Here is a 24,543-nt window from a genome sequence, read left to right as displayed (position 1 = left end):
GGATCAAACACTAAGGTCCTTCCTCAGTTTTCATTGAAGTCAAGGGGAGCTTACGGAGCTCAGGATTTAGTCATATATTGCACTCCTTTATTGTTTCTGACTTGCTTGCCCGGTTGTGAATATTTCTTGTATTAGAATACTGTCCTAGTTCTGTCATCTCGCCAACTAAAAAAAGACTAGAGTCAGCCTCTAATAAGTGAGTATAGCTGAATCAATATGGTTATTTACTAGAGTGTTTTATCAGACACCCTATTGTACCACAGTAGGCTGATAATAAAACCTCCAGAGCAATACTAACTCAGCTATGAAAGCCAGTGGATAAATTAGTCATCTATTATTTTGTACAATGATCTCTTCCTTGGGCAAACCTTAGCCTACTATTATGCACAGACCCCTTCCACCACCCAAAAGCGTGTTTGTCAGTGAGGCACCCATTGTGGCCCGCTTGCCTTGCCTGGATTTCTCTGCAACGTTGAAGTGACATGAAGAATGGCCTGCAGCTGACATCAGAAATCAGTCTCTTACAACTGACCCAACCATGTGTGTTCCTGGTTTTGATTTGCCGCACTGCTCATGTGTCCTTCTGAACCGATTTCGAATGGGCCAGGGTCAGCGTGTAGGCAGCCTTCGAACCTGGGGCCAACAAGAGGAACCCACATGGGGCTGTGGCCAAAGGCAGATGTCACATATCGCTGACAACTGCCCTCTGACCAGATTTGATGGTGATTGGAGGGTTCCGCATTTCGCTAATGAGGCTGCCCCAAACAGATTTGGCAAGCTCTGCGTTCTATAAGACGATGCCTGTCCAACATTGAGGAATGTTCTCTGGGCATTGGCTTGGACTGAGGCACAATGAGCAAATCAAACACAACTTACTTAATGTGTGGAGACCCATGAATACCCCTCAAGCTGTGCACCCTGGCGGGTTTCTAACCAACTTGCAGAGATGCACTCAGTCCCAGTTTGCACACCCATTACTGATTCAGGCCCATCACATGCTAGCAAAACCTTTCCTCATCAGTTTTTGAACGTATATAACAAATGATTATTCTGCCGCTTCTAAAACATAGCTTGGCCAGTTCAATAAATTATTAGATATCTAGATCAACACTTTCTATGAATGTTTTAATTATAAAGGGATTGCAAATAACTAACTTGAAAGCATATCCTAAATCAGAGGTGGGCAAACTATGGCTTACGGGCCACATCTGGCCCACGGGACCCTCCTGCCCGGCCCCTGAGCTCCTAGCCCAGGAGGCTAGCCCCTGGCCTCTCCCCTTCTGGTCCCCATCCCCCACAGCCTCAGCTCAGTGTGAGCTCCTGGGAAGGGGCAGCACAGCTGCAGAGCCTGGCCTGACCCGGTGCTCTGTGCTGCATGGTGACATGGCTGCCTGACCTGGTGCTCTGTGCTGTGTAGTGGTGTGGCTGGCTCTAGCCAGGCGGCATGGCTGCCTGTCCTGGTGCTCCAGGCAGAGTGGTAAGGGGGCAGGGAGTGGGGTGAAGTTGGATAGAGGGCTGAGGAGTTTGTGTGGGTGGTCAGGTGGCGGGGGTGTGGACAAGGGGCAGGGAACAGGGGGTTGAATGGGGGCCGGGGTCTCGGGAGGGCAGTCAGGAAGGAGGGGGGGTTGGATGAGGTGGTGAGGGGCAGTCGGGAGGGGGATCTGGGGGCAGTCAGGGAACAGGGAGCAGGGAGGGTGGATGGGGCAGGGGCCCTGAGGGGAGCCCGTCAGTAAATGGGAGGGATTGGCTGGGGCAGGAGTTCTAGGGTGGGTGTCAGAGGGCAATAAGTGTGGGGGGGGAGAGTCAGATGGGGGGGGCCGGGCCATGCCTGGCCGTTTGGGGAGGCACAACCTCCCCTAACCTGCCCTTCATGCAATTTCTGAAACCCGATGCGGCCCTCAGGCCAAAAAGTTTGCCCACCCCGTCCTAATTAATTCAATCACTAATTATAAAATAATGCTATACAACATATGCTCATATATATATATTATATACATACACACACACACACTTAATGTAGGTCGTTTGTCCCAGTGTGCTTGAGTAATCTATAAACATACAGAAATCCATTCTCTATGGAAGTGGGCAGCACTAGACCACCCACTAGTGCCAGGCAGAATGAGGAACAAGAACAAAAAGTCAAGGCCAGGGATCAACTCTCACATCTATATAGAGCATCGCAGGATCCCTAATGTCCATGCAGAGCCAAGAGGAACTTGTTAATTCATGTTTCATCCAAAAGGCCCACACATGGCAAGTGTAAAGTAAAACGCTTAATTGATCTCACTCAAAATGCACAAAGGCTGAATATGAGATTCCTCTTCGATTCAAAATTTTGTCCCAGGAAGTCTAAGTATGTGAAAAGTTTTTGCTTGGATCATGCAGCAATCCTATATGGCCAGTTACAAAACCAGATCATCTACAAGACCAAATGGACACTGAATGATTCACTTAAGATTTTATCATCGTTTAAAGAAAATTCTAGCTCACGTTTTGTTTAAAAGAAAGCTTTTAGATTCTGAAGCAAATTCTGTTGCAAGGGGTGATTTCTATGGTAAATGAATGGCATAGCTCAAAAGATAATTTGTAAAGACTTCTGCTTCTCTTGTACCCTGCTGAATCAAGCTGAATTTCCCGAGCACTTATATAAAACCAGTTTTTATAATATAAATAAGCTGCTAAGGAATTTCTTTTATCAAATGTACATGAAGAAACTTCACATACACAGAGGAGAAATAAATGCAATACTAATAAAAGCCTGCTTAAACTTTTTTCAGGAACCCTCACTCCCACTAACCAGGTACAAATGTGACATGATCTACGAATTCCATAATAGTTTAACTTAACTGGGCTGCTTGGAGACAAAACTGTAAAAAGAAATTATTTTCAATAGTTCCAACTGCTTAAGTTTCAACTGTTCTCTTTTTCTTCATAAATGGAACTTCTCATGTTCATTTAATCATATTTTTGCTTGGACTTTTCCTAAGTATTTTTAAATAATGTTTTTTAAAGAAAGCTAGATGAGGCCAGACCAAAACCCTGATCCAAACAGCCTGCAACTTGCAAGTGCTCAAAATACAAATATCACCATGAATTCAGATCCAAGTTTTGTGAATTTAGACAGAATTTTGAGATAGTGAAAATGTGGATCCAGATCTACATTTTGCAGCTTCCGATATACTTTGATTTAAAACAAAGTGAAAAAACTTAACTTCTTCTTAATTAGCTTTTTAGAGATTAAAAGTTTACACATTAATTCACAGTGAAATTTGTTCCTGTCACTGTGCAGAAGCTAACGCTAGGTCTATGTACCCCTCAAAGCCTCCCACTTAAATCCTATATGGAGAAACTAAGTGCTGCATAGGCCTTGTGCTGAATTCTGGCCTGGGGTAAATTATAGCCTAAGGGAAACTAATTAGAAATAATTATTTTTAGTATGGTGTCAATGGCTGGACTTGTATTTAAATATATGGAACTAAGGATTTCTCTTATTGTATTTATTAAACAGAAATATTTCCCCCTATTTTATTCTATTAGGTATGCAGAGGGGAATGCAGATCCATCAACATTTTGGTCATGAAAAATCCAGTACACAAAATGCCGTTTAAATTCAGTCTCTGAGTCTAACCAGTTATATCAAATTATTTGAGAGGAAATATCATCGCCACCCAACATGATGATTGGACTAGACCTTAAAGTAACCAATGAGGGCAGATCTTTTTGTAAATCTTACCTTTTTGGTGCAGCTATAGAATCTATTCTTATTAATGTGCTGTAAACGTATTTATAAGGGGACAGACATTTTGAAAGCTAGTGAAATTTTAAAATGAGTTAGAAGCAAATTCAGGTACAGTATTGCATTTGCCACTGAGTCCCTTTGACAATGTTTGTGGTTTTACAGTCATGTTTTCCAGTTTATTAAAAGGATTCTCTCTCCTCTATTGCTGTATGAGAAACCCGTACATAGCAGCATGGGAAATTGACTCCACAATACAGGAAAAAAAGAAACTACGGTAGCTGTGCACAAATACTGTCAAATACAAAGTAAATTAAATGAACATAATAAAGCAGCATTTTTCTCTAAACTTTCACTTCTCTCAGATCTTACTTGTAAAAATAGTTGGTAAGCAAGTTTCAGACAAAAGTGTAATTTTTTAAATTGATATTAACCCATGAATTCGAAGATTTTTCTTCACTAATATTAGATAATATGTAGTTTCAATATCCTATATTGAACCGTGCAACAGGAAGAAGGCTAAAGAGGTCGTGCTGAAGGAAGATTATTTCACTGAATTAGGATGGTAACAGCTGCTCATTCTCATGACATTTTCTCCTCCTGGCAAATAAATCGTCTTTTGCTTATATGGAGGCTCTGATTTTTTTTAAACCTGTGTTTAATTAAAACATCTTAGATTCTGTTGAAAGCTTCAACACAAGAGACTTTTTTTTGGTCTCTAGAAGAATCCTTGGATAAATAGCAACCCCAATCCAGACATTCAAATTTGGAGGCAGCCGATGTCTTAGGGGCTACAGGAATGAAGTCTCAGCTGCTAGGAAACTGCCAATTCCTTAATACAGCCACAAAGGTTCAGGTAGACATCCTACTTGGATATACAGTTGTCATCTATGAACTGTGTATTTTTAAAACTGGGTGGTCAATCTCTTTCCCTACGCAAAGCAGGTTAAAGGGAAAGCTACAGGGTTTCCTGCCAATGTACTATATGCTATTATGTCCTTACACAAAGACAATCTTTAGCTGACATTTTAAGTTAAATTAACTTTTCTCCTTTTACCATTCTGATGCTCTTTGTTTATAGAAGCAAATGTCTTCAAGACAGTTTCAATTTGTTTCTTAACACTAGCATTAAACATTAATCAAGAAGATTTAAGTGTGTCTCTATATCAAAGATTGATTCAGACTGGTAATTTAGAACTTAATACACATTTCTAGTAGGTCTGAAACACTTTTTTTCCAAACAAGCATTGCTGACTTTTTTTTAAAACTCTCGCTTGAAAATTGTATTTAATTCTAGCTACCAAGAACTCAGATGACAGAACTAGCGAGGAATTTGTCCTTTCTGTTATACAAAGAAGCAATATTTCCCACAAGAAAGTTGATACTCTAATTATAAACTTTCTGGATGAGAAAGTCTTGTAAAGCTTTATATCTCGTTACTGTAAATTACAAGTCTCCATCCTTGTTTCATTTATTCCCTTAATCTGGAAATATTTCCATATGCTACAAGTGTTCAAACCTGCTGGTCCTAGAATAAAAACCTTTGTTACTATGGCTATGTGAAAAAAAATTGCTGCTGTCATAGGAAGAGGTTACATTTTTATGGTTTCCTCTCTTGCCTCACTATTTTGTGAATCAGAGCAAATTTTCACAGTTAAAGGCCAGAACCTCAGCTTGTGTAAATTGACATAGCTCCATTGATTTCAATGCAGTTACCCTAATGCACACCAGTTTATGATCAGACCCTGTAACTTCAACTTATAAGATTTCTGTGTTTTGCTTTCACTGTGAAAGCAAACATTTAAAACAAAATGTGGTAAATTTACCCTGGAATACGTTCCTGAAAAGGCCAAATTTTTGCCAAGACAAAGGGGAAGATTTTTTTCCCCCATTTTCTCCACAGAAAACAGTTTTCACTAATTACATTATTGCCAAAAAATAACTATGGAATAAATATGCCCCACCCCAAGCAAGGATACATGTCCACGTTTTTTAGTAAACAGGTAACAACTACCACATTCACAAAGTAAAGAGCTGTTGTTTTACACAGTTTTGAATCACAATATTATCTAGAGTACACTGTAGTTTCATGTGATTAGCTAGGAAAATTAGCAGCAATATCAATACTATAACTTCCCAGTGTTTCTAGTGTTCTCTCTGTCCTCCTCTTCTTTGATCTTGTCTATTCTACAGAAGTTACACTGAATCAGCTAAACTGATTTAAAATCAATATAATTAAAAACTGTTTCAAATGCATCAAGTAGACTCACTCAAATCTGTTTAAGCTTTGCTTAAATCAATTTAGTTTGTGTCCATAAGGGTTAAGCCAGTTTAGGTGCATTTACATTTGCATTTGTATCCATTTAACTAGGTTCACGTTTACACCAGTTCCATTAAACTGGTGCAACTTTTCCAGCACAGACAAGGCCTTTGACTCCTGGTTTCTTCCTTTCTAGCCACACATCCTCTCTTTCCCTCACTTCCACCCCACCTGTGTTCCTCCACTGATACTTTTGCCAAAAATACAACAGGAGAACAAATACTTCAAAATATCTTCAACAGGAGTCCTATGTAAACACCAATAGGCAGGGCTTAGCCCAAGCTGTATTTATGGGGCTTAAGAAGAATACAGTAGGTTGCAATGATACAAGTTTAAGTCCAGATGCGTTCTTATTTATCATTGGCTCTCATTTCAGAGGTTTTATTTTCCCTCACCCTTCACCTTTTAAAAGGCTTCTACACCACTTGCACTACAAGAATATAAAGGATTGCTCTGTCTTTGAGCCTGATTCTCCACTGCCTTGCAGCCTGTTTCATCATTTACATCTCTACAAATTGAGTGTGAGATGCAGCATTTCACATACACATTGTGTGGGTGTAAATAATGACATGGGCTGAAAGGCAGTGAAGAATCAGGGCCAAAGAGAATGCATCTGACTAAATACTGTACATGTAAAGCATTTTGGGTATACTTGATCCAGCCTCAGTGCAGGGAATGGAGTAGATGACCTCTTGAGGTTCCCTCCAGCCCTGCGTTCTAGGATTCTGTGTGACCCCATTGAAGTCAGTGGGGGTACAAAACATCAGGCTGATTCACCAGAGATGGTTGGGGAAAAGGTCCTTTTGAGCCCAGGGAACAGAGAAAAATTCCTGTATGCAAGGAGAATCATCAGAAAAGGCTCCAAGTTCTAAATCTAACATCCAAAGATTGAAGGACTTAAATCCAAACTTCATCCAAAAATCTCCAGGTCTGTACAAGTTGGAGAAGCTTTGAGGAGATCAAAACATCAAGGAAATATGCACACATTGCTAAAGCTGCTAAGAACATAAAGACATGCTACAAATAAACTTAGCATTGCTTTCAGGTGTTGTCACAGACTTTCTCGAAAGTTCCTCTTTTCCAAAAACCAGTTGCTAACCGACTTACTAACATTTTGACATCTCCTGAAAATTTGAAGTGACAGGCTTGTCACTTACCAAGCAAAGCTCTGTAATCAGTAAAGCCTTTCAGCGGCTGAAAATACAGCTTTCAGCTGCTTGCAATATATGGTGCATGTGCATGGGAGATGGTGAAAGGAAATTTACATGCACAAAATAAATATTCTAAGGCTAATAGAGGGAAAAGTATGTTATTTGATGCTGCAAAGCATGACATTTGATTGGCATCATAGTATCCTGACTCTTGCTATCTTGCAAATGATGGGGATTAGGGAAACAAAGCTGTGCAGAAAACTTTATTAAGAGAAATCAAGTCTCTTGGACTTTACTAATGGGGAAACACTTTATATAGTGGCTCAAAGATGTACAATAAGTGCAGGTATTTAACTAAAATGAAGATGACAAAGACTCTGAATTGTATAGTCTAGAAAACGTAATGTGACTGCCTTTTTTATGACCTTAGATACAGTACTTCATTTACAATACTTTACAGTACTTCATTTACAGTACAGTATTTCATTTAGCGTTTCCCAAAGGAAAAAAAAACTTTAGCAAAATCAGAATTGTCTCAGGAAATTTTTGATTTGATGAAAACTGCATTTTCCATCAAAATTATCAACAGAAAATCTCTGAAAAGCTCTATGTATGAATGAACTCGCCCTTTTGGATGAATTAGAGATATCTCTCACCCATAAATTAAATGATGAGATAACCTTACATTTGAGATAATGCACATTTACCCATACATTTTCAGATGTGATGTTTTAACCATGTCATAAAGTCAAATTTGGACTAAAGGAAGCCAAATCCAAGAAGAAGAAGGGATTTGTTCTAGTAAAGTGAGATGAGCCACAACAAGAATGAGAGAAGCCTTCTTTGTAGCTTCTCATCTCCTCTTTCCTCTAAGTGTTGCCCAGTGGAGACTTGTAACAAAGATCCACGCCATGCATGTGCATGCATTGTCCACCTGCAGGGTTTCTCAGTGGCTGTGGCCACTGTCTTTAGCCTTTATATGTCTGTGTAAGCTTGCTCAGGATTTCATCCATCAGGAGTCAATGAAGTGTTCAAAGTTAGGGATCTTGTTTTGCAGAAATTTTACTAATCTCATTCCTAGCTGTTCCCACATGTAGTTCTGGCTCCCCTATTATAACTGAGTTCTGAACATTTCCAAAGCTCAGGATCCAAAAACCACCAAAAGAATATCCAGCTGAAAACATTTAAACTCACCTAGCTGGGGTTAATTCCCCCTCTCAAAGTTTAGTCTTCACCCAAAAACCATACACCAACCCAGGTAGACTCAACAGGCTTGTAAACCTCAACAAACCTGTCCCAAGTTTCAGGTTTGTAAGAAACCTCCAATCTTCTTAGTTTCATCTGGCTTCAGGTCACATAACAAAAATGTTGCCTGGCTAGCTCTAATCAAATATCTAGAGGCACCGTACAAAGCTTAGACATGGGTAAGAGGGAGAAATAAGCTGAGCCTGCAACAGCTAATAATGGGGAGCCTCTAAAAATCATTCCACAGAGGCTGATGCCAGGCGAGTTATTCTGGAGTCTTCTTTCAGAAGATGGGGCCTAGATTAAACCAAAGTGATGAGTCATAGTTTAAATTTGTCACTCATTAGGGATGTAACACTCCACTGGTTTTCAATGGCAAAGGACATCACACATATACATCTCGGGAGAATATTACAATGGATATGGTAGGACGTGGTTTTGATCTTTAACAGTATAAGAAAAGTCCTATTTTGGTGAAAGAGTATATATGAAGTTGACTCTGCTACTGGGAAATGGTGTACAACACAACTGGCCCAAACTTGCACCCATCTTAACAGGGAGGCTAGGGAATCAATTGAAATTGGGTCTCATTCATCCTCATCTTTGGAGACAGTCTCTCCACATCAAGTTTAATGATGATTGGTGGGGCATTGGGCAGAGGAATTGTGCATTGCCCTGCCAATGTCATAGCTATGGTGTGGATAAAGGACACTTCAGCCTCCAGGAAGGTCATTCTGTTCCATTTCACAAGAACTAAAATCTCTACAGAAGGAAAAATGAAAGAGGTAAGTGGCTGCCTTCTTGTTAATTACTAGCCAATACCCTTTACTTGGTGTTATCAAAGGACATTGTGAATGTTGTGATTGCAGACAGCTACCACAAGGAGAAAATAGGAAACCCTATGCAAGGTTCAAAAATCATCTTATATTGGGGGTCAGAGCAGAGGAACAGCAGCCGACAAATCATTCTTCCAGCACAGAAAATATAAAAGCAAATTGTAGTTTGTTAGAAAGCAAAGTAGGCAGCTTGACTCCCACATCATCTGAGCCTTTCATCCATGAAAGCAACAAGCAGAAGAAAGACTCTCTTTCCCATTTCCCACTTACATTTCTGTGTAACAGGAAGAGTGGCAATTCCATAGGCTGGAGTGTGGACATGAAAATGTCTCTCTAGTTCCTGCCAATGTTAAAAAAGATTAAGGAATTACAATTCTGCAAGCTTATTTTCTGGCTGCAGATGATTTGTTCATTTAATATAATTAACTGAGATTGTTCTAAAATGAGAAACTTGTGTTGCTCGAATTCTGAGTGAACGCTACTCTCCTGCATAACCAACTATTGAAACACGCTGCAGCTTTCCTCCAGCAAGCAAAGATTAGAGAGGTGGGGAGGCTTGTGCGTTATTCTGTTTTCTTCTTTTCAGTCTGCTGGTGGCAAAAGTCAAAACAGCTAACAACAAAGTCACAGGAAACATTTGCTGAACACACAACCAATTCCCACCACAAACTGTAAACAAACAGGAACGGCTTGGTGATGAGCACTTTTGAAAAATGTAAGTGCTTCGTGTAGATGCCTACGAGGGATCAGAATTCTTTTGAAAATTGGCCCTACAACTGATTTCGCAGGCCAATGGAAGTCCTGATTTGCCAACCTGTCAATTACCTGGAAGAGTCCCATTGGATGAAGCTTTACAGATGCGATTGCTTTTTCACCTCAATGACAGCTGCTACAATCAGACTTTCAACCTGAAGACTGCCTCAGGCACACTAACCTCCACCTCATATTTCTCTGTCACAAATAATCTGCAAGTTACACAACTAAGGTAACTTGCAAAGAGATGACATTTGGGAGCCACTCTGATATGTTGAGTACAACAGAAGGTCATAATAATGCACCACCAAGGCACTGTCTATGCTCCACTGCCTTGACAATACTGTTCTTGAAGATATTGGACACAGATTCAGATACACTAGCCTCTAAAAGGGATGGATGAAACAGATTATCTGCCTGGCAGCAGTAAACCTGCATGCTGGTGTGACCCTGAGAGCCTGTCAGTGCCAACCGGCAAAGAATTCAGTGTCATGAAAGTGTTATTCAGGCCTGATAAACTCACTATACCTAGCACATTGCTGTCATGGTATTTATCTATAAAGAATGCTATGTCAGATATCATATAAAAACTTGTATCGTATTGGTCATCATAAGCCCTGCAAAACGTACATACAGGAGATAGTCAAGCAGTTGTGTGCATGGAACCAGGCAGGGTTGATAACATTTTCTTTGTCTGGAAAGATTGTCTGATTTACCTGTCTACCTAGCTTTCTTCTGTAAATTAAGCAGGGTGAGACAAATACAAGGGGCACTCATTTGCATCTGAGGTAAACAGGAGCGACAAGTTAACAGGAGGATAACAAAGCACTACTATGGTGTCAGCTCACAAGAGCACAAGCATTGGGGAAGAACAACTTCATCTGGGGATACACTTCAAAAAAAGATACACTTCAAAACTTTACTGTACTATAAGGAGGAGGAGGAACACTCCTTTGCCCTTCTCCAGTCTCCTGAAACCTCACCCGTCCTCCACGAGTTCTCAAGATAATTGCTAACAGTTCTGAGATTGCTTCAGCTAGGTCCTTAAGTACCTTAGGATGACTTTCATAAGGCCCTGACAACTTGAAAACATCTAATGTATCTAAATACTCTTGAACCTGTCCTTTACCAGTTTTGGCTTGTGTTCCCTGCACCTTGTTAACATTACTTGTCTTAAGTATCTGGTCACCATTAACCTTTTTAGTGAAGACTGAAGCAAAATGGGCATTAAGCACCTCAGCTTCCTTGATGTCATCAGTTAACAATGCTCTTTCCCCACTAAGTAGAGGACCTATAGTTTCCTTTTTCTTTCTCTTTCTCCTAATGTATTTAAAGAACCTCTTCATATAGCCTTTTATGTCTTTTGTTAGATGTAACTCATTTTGTGCCTTAGCCTTTCTGATTTTGTTTCCATATACTTGTACTGTTCCTTTGTACTCCACTCCTCCTTTGCAATTTGTCTCTGTTTCCACTTTTTGTAGGATTCCATTTTGAGGTCATTAAAGAGCACCTGATGTAGATTTATCTTACTGTTCCTTGCATCTTTTCTTCACATTGGGATAGTTTGCAGTTGTGTCATAATATTGTTGCCTTGAGAAACTGCCAGCTCTCCTGAACTTCTTTTCCCGCCATACATATCCTTCCTATGGGATCTTATCTACCAGTTCTCGGAGTTTGCTAAAGTTTGCTTTTTAAAGTCCATTGTCCTTATTCTGCTGCCTTCACTTCTTCCTTAGAATCATGAAATCTATCATTTCATGATCACTTTCACCTAAATTGCTTTGCACCCTCAGATTAATTACCAATTCCTCCCTGTTGGTTAGAATCAAGTAAAAAATGGCTGGTCTCCCTGATTATTCCCTCCACTTTCTGGAGCAAAAAGTTTTCCCCAGCACATTGCAAGGACTTATTGGAAATTTTTTGTTTTGACGTATTATTTTCCAGTAGATGTCTGCATAGTTAAAAGTCCCCCATTACTACCATGTCTTATAGTTTGGATATTTCTGTTATTTGTTCTAGAAATGCCTCATACACCTCGTCTTTCTGGTTTGATGGTCTATCATTGCATAATTTAACCCATTTAGCTTTACCCAGACTCCTTCTCGACCTCAGAACAAGCGTATATATTCTTGATGTATTGTTCGGGGGGGAAGTGTCACAAAAGCTATACCCCTCAATACCAATATTCTAGTAATGAGACTTATCTCACCAAGTCTCTGATAGGCTATATAACAATGGATCCTGGTTTCTCAAGTGTATCGCAGTATTTCTGTTGCCATTATTTGATAATGAGCCTGGACTCATTTGGGAATCTAGGCAGAGAACTCCAAGTTCAACTCTGATACTCTGAGAAATCTTCCTTTGATAATGTATTAGCTGCAAGTGTCCATTGGTACAATAAACATTTTGCACAAGAATGACAGGCTGGATTCTCCACCAGCTCTCTGGAAAGTTGGGGGAGGAATGAAGAAAAGAATGTCCCTTTATATTATTTAGGTCATTGTTGGGACAGAATGTGCCTGATTATACTATACTTTTACCTCTGGATAAACACATCATCTCATTGCTCAGCTCTGCTTGACCTCTAACTTTCAGAAACAACAACCCAAATTTATTGAAGAATATTTTCAATGTTATTTATGTTACATGATGTTTAATTCACATAAGCAATAGAAAACATTTAACTCTGGTCTTAATTGTGAAGATATCTGATAAGAAGGGTTAACTCTAAGGGAATCTGTTTCCCAGCACACACTTCACCTTTAATACAGCATGTACTTGGCAGCCAACAGAGAATGAAACATGCTCCTAACCTCACCAGCTGCTCTCTGCACCACTGAAATAACTCTGTAGAAGAGAATCCATAACAACCTGCATTCCAACTCCCAGAATTTCAAACATTCACACACCAGAGCAACAGCTGCTTGCATCTTTCTTTATTGACTAACTTATTTTGTTCCCAGCGGTAATCCCTAGCAACTTCTGGCAGGTTTGAGGTGAAAGAAAGAGGAAAAACTCCATTTATGGTGCCAAACAATGCAAACGTTACTCAATGTAGGCATGGCTTTTTTATATATTAAAAAACAGAGATCCAACTCACTAACAGTGTGCTATAGCAATGGTCTTAACATTAATTTACATCCTCATTAATACATTATAATTTCTTAGGCAAACTGATGGGAGTCTATTTTCATAACTGTTCACTTGGTTCCCAATTTTGACTCTGCTAGAGCCTGATTTTCAGAGATGCTAAGCATCCACAACTCCAGTTATGAGCTACCAGTGCTCAGCACTTTGAAAATCAAAACGAGGCCCCTGCTGTCTCATATTAGACACCCCAAAACTAAGGCACCCTTCACTAGTGGATGCTAATGAAAATTTGGGCTCATCTAGCCTCAGCTCATCAATTTGTAAATGAGTGCACTAATACTTGCCAAAGTAACAGAATTGGGTGAATAGTGAGAACTATTTCTACAAGCATTCTATCCAATTTTAAATTGATTTTGTTTCAGTTGTATTGAGTTTTATTTATTTTCTTTGAACATTCATGCAGAGAACATGGTTTCCTTTGCAAAAACATTTGAAAGATGATTGTGTGTGAATATAAAATGTTCACGCAAGTCTTTTCCTGGAATCCATCAGAAAAGGACATCAGATGTAAATTCTCACATAAACTATGGCAATGAGCTTGGTGACAGACAAACTAAAGGTCAGTAAATATAATGTACTTATTTGGTAGAGATTTTCAGACTATGATTAACATTAACAGAGTCAAGGAATAGATTTGTAGAAATACTCAAGGCCCTGGCACAGAGATCATTCATAGGACACAATCATATCTTTTCAAATTAGAACTGGGCCTGTACACACTTCTTTTAATGACCATGCAAAATGGTGACCAATGACAGAAAATGGAAATCGCGGAATTCAATAAAAGCAGTTGGTGGATATATTGTACATTGTTGTAGCTGAGCTGAGATACATTGTGTACCACAGCACATTTGGGACTGTGTGGACTGAAAACCTTAATGCGAGCCCTTTTACCAAGGTAATTAAGTGACCAAAAAAAGGTATGCCAGTAGCCTTTTCAACTAGGATGACATATATTAACGATGGAGGAGGGACAGGAACATAAACTACTTGGAAAGAATTGTTGTGTGAATGTGATGAAAAAAATAGTAAGTCTGATCTCAACCAATAGCAACATAGCTCAATTTTTCTAGTATTAGTGTCTCAGGCAAAAACTTATGTGGTCCAGGCAGGACAAGTTTTTAGAAACCTATAATTCCTTAATTTCATTTGCCCAGCTCTCATCTCCTCTCCATAAACTGCTCCTACCTGCTCCCAGAATCAAAATTTCTCTCTTGCTTAATAAAAATTTAATCACTCAACCAACCAACCAACAGAACCAAGCCAAACCACCACCAACTGTTCAAATAGCAAATTCCAAATATTCCATATTCACAGCACATATTGGTCAAATCATTTTTAATAACCACATTCAGAAAAATGCTGTTCATTGACGTTTTTTGCATGGAGGGTTTAAACAGAAAAAGGGGATACATTTGATTATTCAATGAGAATAAATCATTCTCTATGAATACCTCACATTTCTAATATCACTGAGATATTGTGATGCACTGACATGGTTCTCTCGGTGCAAAGGGTTATTATTGCTACAGTGTTTTGGAGTATTTCTGCTGAATATTACATTTTTGAGGAGGGATGTTTTATAGAAAATTAATGAAGCATAAGATTTCAGGGCTTAGGTTAAGTAAGTTATCTAAAATATATTCTAAATTCACAAACTGCTTTGGGTCTGGAAATCTCACAAGAAAATATTATTATATTTCTTAAAGACATTAGAGCTAACACTATGGACTTACGACTTTTTTTTAAAAATAGCCAGTGACTAAATATTCAATTGCCTCATTTCTCTGGCCAGATTTTGAAGCTTAGACATGTGCATTTGCACAACACTAACTTATTTGCACAAATACACAATGTTTGGTACATTGTATATGCCCCAAGGTATGTGCCTATATTTGAAAATCTAACCCCACAAGTTTGCTGTGTCTCATCATTTCTACACAGACTATAAGCTTTTCCCTTACCTGTTCAAAGCTTGTACTGCACAACTCTCTCACGGGCTAGCTGTGGTTCAAACACGGGGTATACTCAGATGAGCTAGAGCTTCAAAGCCGAGCCAGGTTATTCATCTAAGGGTACTCGCCAATTCTGAGGCAGTGGCCAGTGCAGAGCTACTCTATGGTCACCCACACAACCGCCAACAATAGCGGCAGGAGTTTCTCTCCCCATCCATCCACCCCCCTGACGTAGGTGGTGGAGTGGGATCACTGAGGAGAGTTTCCTAGTGAGAATAACCACTGGGGAAAAAGCCCAGGGAATGAGTAGGTCCCAGCCTGAGAAGCTGACCTAAACAGTTGACATGGAGTGGTCATCTGGGAAAAATTAGAGCTCACTGGGGTTGAAGGACCCGTAAGCCCAGACATTCAAACTGGAGTGGATAGCAGCAAGACCCTCCCACAATGTCTCCATCTTCAAGTACGGTTATTTTTTTTTAAGTATCTCATAGTGAGGTGCCCATCCTGAAGGTCTTATAACCAGGCCCCCCATGGACTTCTCCAAAGATACCACAACCCTGAGGCAGAAGTTAATTTCTGAAGGGACTATATAGGTGGCCAGACAAAGCCAGGATCCGGAGGGCTGTTTGAGGGGGTCAATCCGGACAATGGACTGCAGAAAAAGCTATCAACCCACACGCCCACCAATCATCACTCATTTTCAAAATTGGTCTGAGCTATTAGGAGAGGCACTATTTGAACTACTGGGGCTAAATATTGTCAAGCCTCAACATTTTTCTAACACTGAGTTCTCTGTTTGAGGTAATGCCAACAGCTAAGAAATGTGTACAGTGAACTGCCTCAATTAGTGTCATACTGCACTGAAAACAAATAACTGAAAGGGTTAAACTGAAAAGAAAAACAGATGTGCAAGTCTTCCAGCAGCCCTTGAGATCCAGTGTCAACAATGAAACTTGCTTGCGAACACATTGAGAAAAGTGACCAACATCATCCCTAGCCATCACACAGATCTCTCACTTGCCTGCTATTGATCTGTATAAAGCATGAACTTTCTTCTGGAAGCTGTTACTTCTGAAAGTTTACAAGAAAGTCTAGAAGAGTAATAATCTAGAATAAACAATCAATTTTTAAAAAAATCTTGCTAAAATCCATTACTGTATTGCCTTTCTCATTGCTATTTCATTTAAGACCAGATTGTGCCAGCTTTACTCATGTTACTTAACTCACTCACTTCCTGGGACTGCTCTGCAAAAGGGTACTGCTCAATGGGCAAAATTTTCAGAAAAGCACCCAAGTCACCTAGGAGCCTAAGTAAATAAGCAGCCGAGTTCAGGGTATTGCTAAGCCATAAGTGCTATCACACACAACCAGAATTAATTGGCTCACTAGCCACTGAAGCGTAGTTTCATGTACCAATATACTCATATATTTAAAAGTTACCATAGTAACACCTGCATTGCATTTCATACTGGAATTCAGAGGCCTTCCAGAAAGTGACTGAAAGATAGACCCTAGAGTTTAACTTTTATCTCTTTCATTAAATAAGTAACCCATTCTAGAGAGTTTACTGATAACCAGGATTGCTAATTTATTTTTCTGTCAAACAATGAAAGATAAAATGGAACATGTTCCATTTCTATAACAAAGGCACAAAAATAAAGAAATAAATACATTTTAAAGAAGCCAACCAATTCTCAGAATGTAATGGCAATTCAGAAGCATTCTCTGTATTTTTGTCTCTCTAGTTTCATGCACTGCATGCTGGGTCTCAGCATAAGAGGACTCCGTGTTTCTAACATTACATTGGCTCTTTCTTAAGACAACTATTTACAGCATTCCAGCCATTTGCACGTAGACTGGTTTCTTGATATCTCTTCCAAACTTTTTCCTCTTGCAACCTGCATTCAAGTTCAATGCTGGTTGCTACACCCATCTTTACACCAATCATCACATTTCCTTTACAAGAAAACATAGATTAAAATTTGATGTGGAAAGGGAAACCAAGGGTTGCATGAATAACACAGCTGGAGTTTAGTTATTGTAGCACTTCTTTTTTGGTCAAGGCCTTAAATTTAGATAAATTCTAAGCAGGGCCGGTGCAAGGAAGTTTCGCACCCTAGGCGAACTTCCACCTTGCGCCCCGCCAGTCCTGCAGCAGCTCCCCTCTGCCCTGAGGCGCCCCCACCCCCAGAGGCAGCTCCCCACCCCCCGGCCTGCGGAGCCCTGCGGTACCCTCCCTACTCTAGCTCACCTCTACTCTGCGTCCTCTCCGAGCATGCTGTCCTGCTCTAATTCTCCTCACAGGCTTGCAGCACCAAACAGCTGATTGGCACCACAAGTCTGGGAGGTGGGAGAAGCGAAGCAGCAACTGCACGGTGGAATCCCTGGGCTGACGGCAGCGTACTGACCCAGGGGAATCCCCGGGCTGCCAGCGCGCTGACCCAGGGGAATCCCCAGGCTGCCAGCGCGCTGACCCAGGGGAACCCCAGGGCTGCTGGCTGCGGCCCGCTGACTCAGGGGAACCCCTCGGCTGCCGGCGGCGACGCGCTGACCCAGGGGAATCCCTGGGCTGCCGGTGGCAGCTCAGACTCCCTCTCCCTCCTAGGGCAGCAGCTGCTCAAACACTTAAAAAAAAATTGGAAGGCGCCACTTTTTGGCACCCCCAAATCCTAGCGCCCTAGACAACCACCTAGTCCGCCTAAATGGTAGCACCGGCCCTGATTCTAAGGCCTGAAAGGGCTACCGTGATCATCTAGTCTGACCTCCTGCATAACACAGGCCATAAACAGGCCATAGAACTTCCTCAAAATAATTCCTGTTTAAACTAGAGCAGACCTTTTAGAAAAACATCCAATCTTTATTTTAGAATTGCAGGTAATGAAGAATCCACCACAGCCCTTAGTAAATTGTTCCAATGGTAACTACCCTCACTGTAAAAAAACTTGCACCTTATTTTCAGTCTGACCTTGTCTAGATTCAATTTCCAACCATTTAATGCAGTCAATTGCAACAATTTACTTATTTCTGCAAGGGAAAAAGTGAAAGACATCAGTAAAGTGTCTAAGGCCCCTTCTACAAAACCCTGAAATAATTTCACATAGAGTCTGTGGCAGGGCATGGTATAGAAACAGTGATCTAATGTCAAATCTTGTGTTTTATGCGACTATCCTCTTCCCTGCTTTTCTTCCTGGTTAAATTAGTAGTGGCAAGTTATTTAGATCTAACCTAATTTGAGAACTGCCACCAAAGTAGTAAATCCCAGCAGCAGACAAAAAACACATCTATTGAATAGCCTGTTTTTTAAACGGCACAGTAACTATAAGCAGAATTGCCAGATACCGTGCTTTCAGCTGTGAATAAAGTGTATGCAAGAAGTTTTTTAAAAAATTGAAAGTGATAACTAACCAAGGCATTCAAAAAAGTTTCATCTGTAATTAAAATCAGATGGTTTGCCACTGGAGACTACTAAATGAAGAGAGACCAACATATTTGTCCTACAGCTAGAACCTTTTCATCCTATTAATGTTTCTTCATAATAAGTAGAAACGTAAGAGGTCTACCAAATGTTTTCTGATCCGGTCCAATTTGTCTGTCAGGCAGCAGTTGATCTGGCTTACAACTAACTCTTGCACACACCAAGTGTACACGCAGCAGCCTGCGAGTTTAACAGTTTGAACTTTCGCCCTGACACTGTTATTCGAACACCTTCAGTGAGTAGGGCAAGGACTAAAATGAGTTTGTTGACCTTCAGCTCTCTTTCTCCTCCTCAAAACAAATCCAGTGTTACAGACCTACTATTCATAAATTAGTACAATTGCCTACAGTGGGCAGCCCCTTCCCAGGAGAGAGTTTGTCTGACGTGGCATGGAGGCCAGATCATTTCTCCTGATTTTTAAGGTAATCTCCCTCCCTTCTAAACTGGGGGCTGAAATCATTGGTAAAGCAATGTTCAGAAGTGTCCTGCCCTGATTGCTGCTCTATGGGAAATGCAGAGAACTTAGCCTGAAGCCTTCACAAGCACAAATGGTAAACAAAAAAATAATGTAAAAGGAACATTTACCCAGATTACTCTCCCACACCACATGCACATCCAATGCAACAAACTTGAGAATTAATGGGAACATACAATTTCCTTTCTGTATGAGATTGAAAAATGCAAGTATATTTATAACTGACCCCTAAGGGGTCTGTAAAACAGACGCCAAAGGAATCTTTACTTTGCACAGACAGAAATTCAAATTCAAGCCTACTAGGATATGCAAAGAGCAACTTCCAGCTGAGACAAACAGCTCAGCTCTGTCTGGTTTAGCTTGAGAGAGACTCCATTTTGACTCATCAGCATGCAGCAGCTCTGTCAGATCTTACTGATTATGATGGTCCCAGTATGAGTCTGAGCTGTGATAACGTTCAGAATGCACAGCAAATCCAAGGCAAGGACCTAACTGTGTCAGTCATGGAGCACCCACACCTGCTTTGAGCAAGGAGATAGCCCAGTCAAGGCACACCACACTCACATAGCCCTGAAAACCAGCCATCTGTCTGGAAGGCAATCATCTCTGTAACTTACACATTAAATGCCTTAACTGCTCTTCGTAAGTTTTACTTTCATCATCCTTCTACTGGAAAACCTCTGATTTATCATTATCTTGTTTCTGTTGAAAATAAAGACCCAAAACCATGAGCCTAGTAATCCAAAGGTGACCCCTGAAGAAAGCAAAATTTGAATCTTGTAGGGGAAGCCAGATGTACAAAGCCACATTCTAACTAGATCTTCCTGATGTTGTCGCAACTGCTGTAAATGATCAATGAAATACACATTTAATCCTTGTTCCCTCAGTGTGATTTGACGAGGGAGCATTTCTAATGTGGAAGAGAAGAGTAAATACAAGGGGGAATTTTGGAAGCTGAGAATATTCTTCTCTCTTTCCTTCCTTATTTTAAGATTTCCTACTTTTACCCCCACCTCATCTCCTCAGTCCTTTTTAAATCCATGTATTATGTTCCTTCAAGTTAATGCTACTCCTTGGTTACACTATCTTTTAAAAAAAGAAAACCAAGCTATTGTTTACTTTGCCTCACACAATCTAGACTATGTACTCCCTGCCACCTCCTATCAGTCAGTCATCATCGTCCAGTTTGATTCTCTTATCCTCACCCACGAAGAGAGCTGAAGTTCCATGTTAGCTGTCTTGGCAATCTAGGCCCACAAGTAGGGGAATTGTGGCCCCAACTTCTCCTACAACATCCATCAGAGCCAACCCAGGAAGAAACCTGAGACTGCCTTGTAAAAGAGTTTCCCACTCCATCCCAGCATCCACTCCTCCAAAAGAATTCTGGCTGAGTCAGCTAGAATTTCTCCAAAGATTCCTGTTGCTTGATGGCCTCTTTGCTCTCTACTCATAATAAGCTGCAGCTTAAAGTCACAATATGGGCCTTGAAGAGCAGGAATTACTCAAATATCACCATTGGCTTCTTCTGGTGAGACTTCCAATGAGGATGCTAATTAAGCCTGTTGCGCACATGGATTTTGTTCTGTGGACATGTGCTTTAAGAATTGGACTGAAACCCATTTCACACAGCTAACCAAACATAATATGGCAATAACTCTCAGCCATTACTGACTGAAGGCTGGATCTGACCATGTTACTGAGTTGATAACCCATTACTGGTCCCCTGGGCATGCCCCTCCCATACCTAAGTTGTTCCATGTTTTCACCCAATGAAGTGACCTGAGTGGTCTTCAGGTGTGCACTGGCTGTGCCATTCAAAAAGTTTAGGAAAACACAACACAGATGCATGAATGACTACTTTCAATCATTTCTCTTATTTATTTTATCTGCTCCAAATCCATCTTATCTTATTTTGTTTGTTTGGGCACTGTACTGGAAAAAGCTGAGAGGGCACAGTATGTTTTGCCCATCACAAATCTGAAATGTCAGACAAACAAAGAACAGTCACTAAAAGTTCTATTGTATCAGACTCCTATTTGTTCAGCCAGCCTGTAACAGCTACCACTGGAAAGGTTCATCTGCAGGGCTTGGCAGAATCATTAGCTAGTTTAATGGTTCTGTTTATTGATAAAGGTTGCTGTTTTAACCTAATTTGAACTCTCTTATCAGTTTTAACTGTCAGCCCCTCACTAAGGAGGTGAAATTGGTACAGGTTACAACCTGACCTAGGTTGCTATTGCAAGTGCTATTTATTCTAGTTAACAACTTTCCAGACAGTCACCAGCCCTGAGACATGGGAAGATCTAGAGGTGGATGGAAATTCATGTGCAAGAGTAAGGTCCACTGAATGCTCTTTGGACTATAACAGAGCACTGTTGGAGGGATTCCTGAGACCTGATATGACTCTCCCCCTCCTCCTCCTCCCACACACACCAGGAAAGGTTCCTTTTCAATAATTTGGAGAAAGAGACATCTTCAAGGCTTCAAGGTCATTGCTAAGTGATTCAAGGCCAAAAAAAAATGATTTTCCACTTTGTAGTTAGATTAACGTTCAGGAGACTCTCATTCATTTCCTACTCTGGGTCTTCATATGTCAGTGGAATGAGACTGATATATTCAAATACAAGTCATATCAATGCCAAGATTCAAAACAGGCTCATCAATACTCAATATTCCAAAATTTCAGGGGAATATGTTCAAGTGCCTTTACACTGAGACTCAAACATAATGCAGTGCCCCACTGGATATTCATGTTTTAACTCTCCTGAAAGACAAACAAGCATAGTGATCAAACTGCAGCCCTTCGATTGAGTACATGCTACTGGAAGCTTTATAAATACGAGAAACAGCTGCAATAACTGTGATCCAGTTTCACTTTCTGTCTAATTTTATGGAGCTATGTATATGTAATATTGACTTTCAGAATATTAATCCAGTTTAGACTACTTAAAATACAGTACATTGTTTTCCACAGACTGCAGACCAGAGCTTTTACAAGTTTTGTGTTTTGTTCTATTGCCTCTGGCTGTAAAGACATTGGACAGTACAAACTGGCTATGTCAATTAATTAAGGTGGCAAGAATTTGAATGGAATGAAGCAGAAAGAACATTAAACATAAATCAGCCAATGGACAAAATTAGCAGCCTCTGTTTTGTCTGAGGTTATCAGTGACTAATTCACACTTGTGTTATACCTGTCAGGGTCAAACAGTCAGCTTCCTTCTGGGCATGTTTTGAGTTTACAATTTAAAACCATCTTTCTTTTGCATCATGTATATTTTGTTTGACCTTTTAAAAATTATTTCAGAGAGTTTAGTTGCCGTGTCAAAACAGGATTTATATAGGCTGTTTTTAACTTTTCAGTAAACCTCTTTTTAAACCATTCTCTTGGGTTTTCCTCATGATTCATTGCAATCCAGCCCATTCCTTTGATGCTGCACACAAAATTTATGGGATTGTTCAAAACTTTTGGATGGCCACAAAGCTTGCATCTGTATTCTCTGCCTTGTGAATTTCCTCTCAATGATGACCTGAATTGCTGGAGGGCTGACCCATGTCAGAATATGAGAGCAGGCCAATCACAGGAGAATACAAAGTACAACAGCATCAGGAGTAGCAGGTTAACAGTCTCGTAAGGGAAGAAAAATTAGTCTAGTTAATGTAGTCATCATTCCCATGGCAGCTGTAAATTGACTTCTTGAAACTTTCTGCTGTGGTGCTCAGGATGAATATTTTAACAGTGCCTTTGACATCAGATTATTCTTTACAGCTGGACACTAAACATTTTCCTGAATATTAAACTTAACTCTCTAACATTTTAAATGGAAAGAAGCAATATTAAAATTACATTTAAGTTGTGAAATGAACCTGCAAGAACAAAGAATTTCGCAACAGCACTTTTCATTAGCCATGGTACAGAACATTACCGCAGCATACGATACAAATTAACAGTCCTCAATCAGAAAGGAGTCCACACCACAAGGAGACATTCCACACTTTGGATGAATACTTACAAACAGATTAGCATATTACAAGTGTTGCCTTATGCCCTGGGGAAAATATTTGCTTTATATATAATTTCTCAATTTCTAAAATTATGTTTTCATTGCAACACTCTAATATTGTCCAGTTGATTGGGACACTCATTTAGTGGGCCCTGTACTCTAGGCCCTGTGCTAGAAAGCCCAAACATAACAGAACTGAAATAGTGGAGGTTGTGCTAAATCATATATTTACTTTTATATACATCTTATGATATAACTTTAAAGTTCATTAGTTTGTCATACATCATTTCTTTTGAAGTATCACTTGAAAGTAATATTTTCCTTCAATGCAATAACATAGCTTAGTCTTTCTTGGCCTAAACACCCTAGAGATTATCAGGGCTAAGGATTCAGACTTCAAACAAATCTTGCATTTATATCATTGTCTGTAAGCATTGTGGCATCATTCTTGCTAGACTTTCATGGATATCCTGGACCTAGTTCAATCCTAATGTAATTCTATAGATTTCCATCTCACTGTTTGCTAATTTTGTCATTTGTTCCATCTAGAGGGAAGCAATGCTCACCGCCTTTCTGGGCTGAGTCCATAAAGAAAATAAGCATTATATTAAACACAAATGGACAAAAATTTTCAAAGAACTTAAATGACTTTCAATGGATCTTAAGCCTAAATCCCATTTTCAAAAGCTGTTACGTCACTTAGATGCTTTTGAGCATTTTGTGCTAATATCTTTGCTCATGAAAGCAAATCTTCAGCGTGGAGATTAAGAATGAGGCAGCAATCTCAGAAAACTCAGTGTGGCTACCCTAAAGAATGCCCTAAAATTTAACTGGAAGATGGGATATGATTTGATAGGCTGAAATCACTTGATTCTGCAAAAATGAGAGTGCCTCCAAGCTCTCATTGACTTCAGTGAAGTCAAAGGATTACATCTTCAAAAATCATACACATGCTGTAGATTGTAGCAAGAAAATGTGTTAATATGTGGGTTGTGTGTTCAACACTTGAAGCTATATATGAAGTTTCAATTAAATCAAAATACATATTTTGGAACATTTTTAAAAGGTCAAAACTACTACAAAAAGCACAGAGAGATAATGACTTACAGCAGGATACAGAGAGACTAAATAGATGTCTCAAGCATTTCACCAATATGAAAGTCCTCTTCTACACACTGAAACCATTTCTGAAACAACAAAACATCTTGTGGTCTGTGAACTGAAAAACCAATAGAAAGTCAACTTGCTAAAACACTAAGCTTGAAAATCCAAGATTTGCAGCGGAAAAAGCCAACTCAGCTACAAATGTATGTTTGGGAGGATTTAAGGCAAGTTGTCAGAGCACTGTACATGGATTTAGCCAGATCAATCCCATTAACATTCACTCTTTATTTCAGAAAGTACAACCAAGGGTATCATACAATGCCCGACGTTCAAAATACA

At 40.0% G+C, this 24,543-nt stretch overlaps 1 protein-coding gene across 1 annotated transcript in view; it reads right to left on the bottom strand.

The window, feature by feature from the left end:
- The window catches only part of ARHGAP24 (Rho GTPase activating protein 24), a 430,833-nt gene extending 406,608 nt beyond the window's left edge, over positions 1-24,225 (bottom strand). The window contains exon 1 of the mRNA XM_050945142.1: positions 24,208-24,225. The gene's annotated coding sequence lies outside the window, so the exon portion shown is untranslated. The remainder of the gene's footprint in view (positions 1-24,207) is intronic.
- Positions 24,226-24,543: the final 318 nt, after the last annotated feature.

This window comes from Gopherus flavomarginatus, chromosome 3, assembly GCF_025201925.1.
Source record: "Gopherus flavomarginatus isolate rGopFla2 chromosome 3, rGopFla2.mat.asm, whole genome shotgun sequence".
NCBI lineage: Eukaryota > Metazoa > Chordata > Testudines > Testudinidae > Gopherus > Gopherus flavomarginatus.
This window is presented reverse-complemented; position numbering and strand designations above follow the sequence as displayed.